We start from the raw sequence: 6,388 nt of genomic DNA on the forward strand, positions 1-6,388 counted from the left end.
TGGAAGGCCAGAGTGCAGGCAACAGCAAGCTTTCTGGCACACGATTTTTCGCTCTTCGGTAGGTTCGTTCTACTCTATAAAAACTTTCTGGTATAAAGACAGAATCATACATAAAACAAGCTTAAATTTCTAGAAAAAAATCCAGAATTACAAAAATTTCCAAGGGGGGCGTGAGCTCTGCTTTATTTTTTCTTTCCCTTCTCTTTCCCCCAGCCCCTCCTCCTCCTCCACCCCCACCTCCCCAGTGTATTGTTTATGCACTCATTTATTTTTCAGCCATTACAATTTCACAGACGAGAGTGTCCTAAAGGACTTTTCATTTTAATTCTTTTTATGTAGCTATCTGGCTTCTGAAGTCTTTTCCTGGGTGCTAGAGAAGTTATTTCTGAATTCAAATACACCAAACACAAAACTTTTAGTTGTTTCCAGCTTTCTCCATTAATTTATCTTGCTGTGTTTTCAGGTCAGACAAGGCCTGAGCAATAGGGGTTGGGTATAGTTATGAATTTTTCTCACAATTTGAGACCTTTATTTCTAGTTTTGGGTTTTTCCTGTATTAATCAGCAAAGGCAGTGGTATGTAAAGAAGAGCTTAGATTTCTCCAAAACTGATTTCTGTGTGAAAATCGTGTACTTGCTACTACACCCCTTCATGGCAGCATACAGTGATACTGTTAAAAAATAATTATGACTTCAGTAAATGTCTGGAGAGATGAAGGGTGTGGTTGGTGTGGAAGAGCTGTTTTGCTTCAGTACTATGGGCTGATAAACCCTGAAGAAATCTGTATCACACAGAAAGACCTTCTGCCATATGTTTAGTTGGCTTTAATATTGTGAGCTATTGCAACCATTCAGTGTAGCTGGTATGACTTGATGTCTTCTCCCTGCCACCACCCCAGCTTTTCTGATATGTGTTTTTTCACAGTATATGTAATACAGGAGGAATCTATACCAGGCTGAAACTCATGCAGTCTTCCAGATGCTGAGAAGGCTAATAGGGAATTAGTCTGTGAAATTGAAAGACCTGAATGCACCAAAATTACAGCTGAGCTTTCAATCTTTATTATCACAAACTCACTAAACAGTATCTTCTTAAAATAAAGTAACAGGAAAAGAGAGCACCAAAGTGAGTCTGTATATGCCTTTAGTTCAAAGTATGAAATAGGGAAGAGAACAGGTACCAAGAGGGTACCTACCCCCAAGAGGGTCTGTTTAGCCTCTTTGCATGGAAAGGGATCCAGGTAACTGCAGGATGCACAGTGATCCTTAGTCAACATTTATTTACTGTAGGATGGCAGGCAGAAGATAGGACTTGCTGTGGGAATGAAGCCTTAGGCAGCCAGGCAACAGCCAAGGACTGGCAATGTTATGCACATCATAACATTTAGCAAGTGCAGTGTGTGCCATAATCTAGACAACTCTATGGGAAGAGAAGATGTATCAGCCTTGACTACCATGTAAATTATAACAATGTGCTTTTCTTTTTGATTTTGATTTTGTAGTCAAGTATGTACCTCTGTCACTCACTAGAGGCTTTGTCAGCTGCCAGAGTGTCCTGAAGCACGATGGTTTGACCTCAGTCCCCTGGGATTTGCAGCATCAGTGGGATCCTCCTGAGCGACCTGGGCTTTGTTTGAGAAGAAAAAATACTTCCCAAGAGTTTTGGGCTGGCAGGTAACTCTCTGTGATTAAAGAGTGTTGCCTGGGTTAACCAGAAAGGAAGGGCAATAAGCAGGGGGTGCTGTGGCTGACATCCCCAGGATGACCCCTGCAGCATGTGGTGTGTCTGGCTCTGGTGTGACAACTGCACCAGGGCTGTGAATGGGAAGCCCTGAGGGTATCAGAAAGATTTTAAACTACTGCCTGTTTCTAAAGTGCTCACACTAGAGAGTGTAGGCTGTGATGGTAACAAACAGATGGGAAAATTTTAGGCCTCTAATTGTAGTCCTTATCATGTTGGTTTAGCACTTCCGAGTATATAAATTGAGTACAGTAAATAAATTACATTCTCTGCCACCACTAAAAGATTATTTCTTGGCACATATTTATTAATGTTTGTCTAGTCTAATTTTAAAATATAGATTGCATTGCTTCCATTATTTCTCTGGAGATTGTTTTATACTCTGTTAATTTTACTGTCTTGGAACTTTTCCCAGTATGTCACTGGCATCCTGTTGTGTTCAGAGTTTCTCATCCAACTTAATACTAATTTTTTCTACCTGGTGATTTTACATTCTTCAGGGATTTACTTTTGTCAAGCTCTTTAAAGTAAGTGTGTACCTTTCCCATGTAATGGGCACCTTATATTTTGTGCCAAGAATGCATGAAGTTTGTGTGATGCTCATGTACTGAACATCCTTTTGTACTGAAAACTAGTTCTTCACTGGCATATTGCTTTATTGCCTTGAAAAACGTCTTTCAGTATTGCCTTGAAAAACGTCTTTCAGTATTGCCTTAACCAAGGTCTTCCTACATTTTGATACTGTGTGAATTTGTCACCTTTGAGATTTCTCTGTAATTTGTGCCACTTACAAAACAAAAAGCAAAGAACCATTTTTTGTAAACTAAGTTGTAATTTCAGTTTAAAACTGTTACCCCTTGTCCTATCACTACCCTCTTTGGTGGAAAGCCCCTCCCCAGTTCTCGTGTAGGCCCCCTTGTAGGTAGGTTGCTACACGGTCTCTCTGGAGCCTTCTCTTCTGCAGGCTGACAATTCACAGTATCTTTGCTTTAGATACTCCTTGTGTAAAAACCCAACTGCCTCAAAGCAAATTACTGCAACTAATGCTTAAAAACCCCATAATACATAAATTAATTTTAAACCAAAACTCTACCTAAAATATTGTTTCAAAATGTAGCTATGAGAAAAGCAGGCGTCCTGGGAAATGCAAAGAGAAATAAAGATCTGGGGAGAAATTAGGAAATGTTTTTCTGGAAACTTCCTATATCTAGCATTTTTAAGTGAAAGCAAAATGTTTGCAAGTTCTCTTTTAAAACACCGTTTAGTAGCAAAAAACCCACTAAGTTGCCTAAGTAATAATGGTCTTGTATATAAAAGTATGTCATGGTTTCTTCATATACTAAAAAAGTGAAGGTAAATTTATAACTTTCTAATGTCCAAACAAATCAGTATTGAGACATTCCCCCTGTGTTTCCCACCAAGGAGAGGATGAAAACTGTTTGAGAATTACTTAAGAATACCATAAGTTATTATTGTACTTTCTAATACATGATTTAGCTAGCACTTAAATGCCAAGCACTCTAATAGGCAAAAGCGGTGCAGATCCATTATAATGCTCACAAGAGTTCTCCCCATGGCTTTGGTCAAATTTACTGGAATCTGGGGGATTTGCACTGGTTTTGCTAGCAGAGAGTTTATCCTGTGCTTTTAGGTTATCATCCACAAGGAGATGACATTAAAAATGCTCTCCTTGTGCAGGCATGTTACTGGAAGGGTGCAGAGTTAACTATTTACAAGTAGAGGGTTGTTCTGCACTGGCACTCTGCTCATGAAGGCACAACTGCACTTTGTGATCATGCTCCCTGGTGTGCAGAGGTTCCTCCTTAACCCCCTGGATCCGGCACAGTTTGCACTCCCACAGAGCAAGCATGGGCAGTGGGTAGCTCCCACTCTGACCTGTCAGCAGAACATCAGTACTGACATATTTGAAGATTACTTCTTTTGGGCTATATTTCACTGTAGATTTGCTTGTTTACTTTCTTTTAATGCAGACTGTCTGTGGCAAAAAAAAAAAGAGCCTTGATTTTTAAAAGCTAAATGTCCATGTCAGTTTATTAGGCTCATGTTTAGTAAAACTTGGGCACAAGATACTTGTAAAAGGTGATTTCCAGTGGCATACATTGAAGGTGGGCACCCCTCTTCTGAATGTTGTCGGTGGTGGTCAGACTTCTCTGCAGCTTTGAAAGCATCCCCCGTATGTTTGTTTGGACTATCCAAATCCCATTATATTTTATTTGTAAGTGTAGAGTGCATCTAAAGAACAATTCCTTTATTCAGATTAAAGCACTGATCCAGCACGTGCTGGAGGTTCAGGCTGGAAGTCATGCATTAACACTGACAAAAACTCGATCTTTTGGACATACCCTTTTCTTTTTCTGAAGGTTAAGTATTTCAAGCATTATTATATCCAAACTCAAAGGCACATGCAGCCCATCTTATCAAGAAATTATATTACTTGAAATAATTTTTTATGTCTATTCCTTCAAGGTTAATAGTATTGTTTCCCGTATGACCACACATGTAATATCTGGCTTACTGTTTGAAGAGATCAGGAACAGTTCTCCTCTACCACTATTATTATTTGAGGTTTTACATATGAGTACTCGGTGGGGACCCATCCTTGGGGACAATATTCCCTTACTGCAGAGTTGGATTGCACCACTTTGCAGGAGGCCTGTGAACACTTGCCAAAATATGTTTTACAGAAGAAAATTCTCATTGAAGAGTATGCTGAAATTATTTTATCACTTGTATCTTTGTCTTTTATTAATTCTCTTTGGGACAAAAAGAAGCTGGAATTACTAAAATGAGATCACATGATAGCTCAGCATAGCAACTGCAAATCCTCTGTGCACCTTCCTGGAGGTGAAAAATTGGTGTCAAGAAAAAGACTGAACTCCTTATATACAAATCATGCTTCTAAAAGCTTTTTTTTCTTTTTAAAGCAGAAGATTAACATTTCCCCCCCTTTTCTTTCACACCTTGTCCTTCCATGTTTCAGCAGTAGTAGGGAACAATTTATCAGGACTCACGTTCTTTCTCCTTCCACTATTACTTTCTCCTGGGGCAACCCATGATGTGACTTGCAGATTTTGCTCCCTGAGCCTTGATCTTGCAGCCACGTGATCTTTCAGCTGCCTGTTTGGCACTTGGGATTGTGCCACTTCGGGCTCAGGCTCTGTTTGGCAGAAAAGCTCAATCAGTGCAACCGAGCGCAAATAAAGAGGTGACGAGCAAGTTCCCCTTGCACAACACTTCCTCTGCCAATGAACAAGATGCAGCTCCCAACGGGCAGCCTCCTGAGAGACACCTGCCATCTGGTTTACCTCTGCCAAGCCTAAAACTTCTGCAGGTTTTTAAGTGTCTGCCACACAAAATAACCTCCTGGAGAAACGGGCCAGCTGAGCATGGGAACGTACACCCACTCACTCTGAATGTCCTAACTTGTTCTCGTCCACAGAATATCTTGCACCCATTTGATGCGGTTCATAACACACTGAGGGCGTTGATGTGCAGCCAGCCAGGCAGATCACATCAGGGACACCATGTCCTGCTTTGGGAACATGGCTGGTGATGCTCCCTGTGCAACACCTGGCCAGGCTCAAGAGGCAGCTCCCTGCACTGGAGCTGTTCCTGGGGCTGTTTTTGGCTCTATTCTGGCTTTTGCACCCACCTCTGAGTATCTGCCACAGACAGACAACAGTGTGTTACCCATGAAGCAACAACACCTTGTCAGCAACAACAAACATATTTTTGTTGGTGACCTGCTCTCCTGGTTTTGAGTTTCCATGCTACCACAGGCCTTGAAGAACAGGTTCCCAGTGGGCAAGGCCAATGTACAGACAGTTGTCAGACTGGTGGCTGACACAACAGGCCACACTGTGGCTGGTGGAGAGGCACTGGTGTGTGCTGCTGCTGCTGCTGCTGCAGTTCTCTGCCAGCATGTGCTAGTGGGCTGGCCAGGATCTGGCAGCTGTGGCTTGCCTCCCCAGGACTGCCCTTCCTTAATAAGGGCCCTTTTCCTCATCTGTTAGCAGCTGCTATATCACAGCTGAGTTGAACAGACAGGCATGATGGCAAATGCTGTCACAAGCACTGGAGCTCGGTTTGCAAAAACTATGGAAGCCTATTTTTATGGGAGAGCTGAAGTCTTTTATGGTGGGATTCACCTCTCCTGACTTTCCATTGTCCAAAGCTGATCTTGCTGTCTAACCTTCTTTCACAGCCATATCTGGAGTTTATTTCATCTCATATTTACAGTAAGTATCTAAAACAGACCAAACAGCTCCCACCTTTGGACATGCTTCTTTTTCCTCCTCTGACTATAAAGAGAAACTGATTGAGTCGCTCATCTGGACGTGTCTGCACCGAATCCATGCAGTACTGCCTTGTAAGTGAATACTACTGTCTGTGTGCAACAATCAGAAGAGGAGTCATGCCCTCTATAGATATACCTCGTTATATTCAACTTAAAAATACATTTATCAATGTGCTGATGGGATTTTTCTGAGTGTCTCATTTTGAGAACTGTGCCTCCTTTCCTGAAAGACCATGGGCTTGCAGTTACCTTTGCAACAGACTTCAGTTCTTCAACCTGGTTGCAGGCTAACAGCAAGGGAACCCATTGCTGATGTTCATATACAGTTTT

The sequence above is a fragment of the Apus apus genome, chromosome 1 (genome assembly GCF_020740795.1).
Source record: "Apus apus isolate bApuApu2 chromosome 1, bApuApu2.pri.cur, whole genome shotgun sequence".
In the NCBI taxonomy this organism is placed as follows: Eukaryota; Metazoa; Chordata; class Aves; order Apodiformes; family Apodidae; genus Apus; species Apus apus.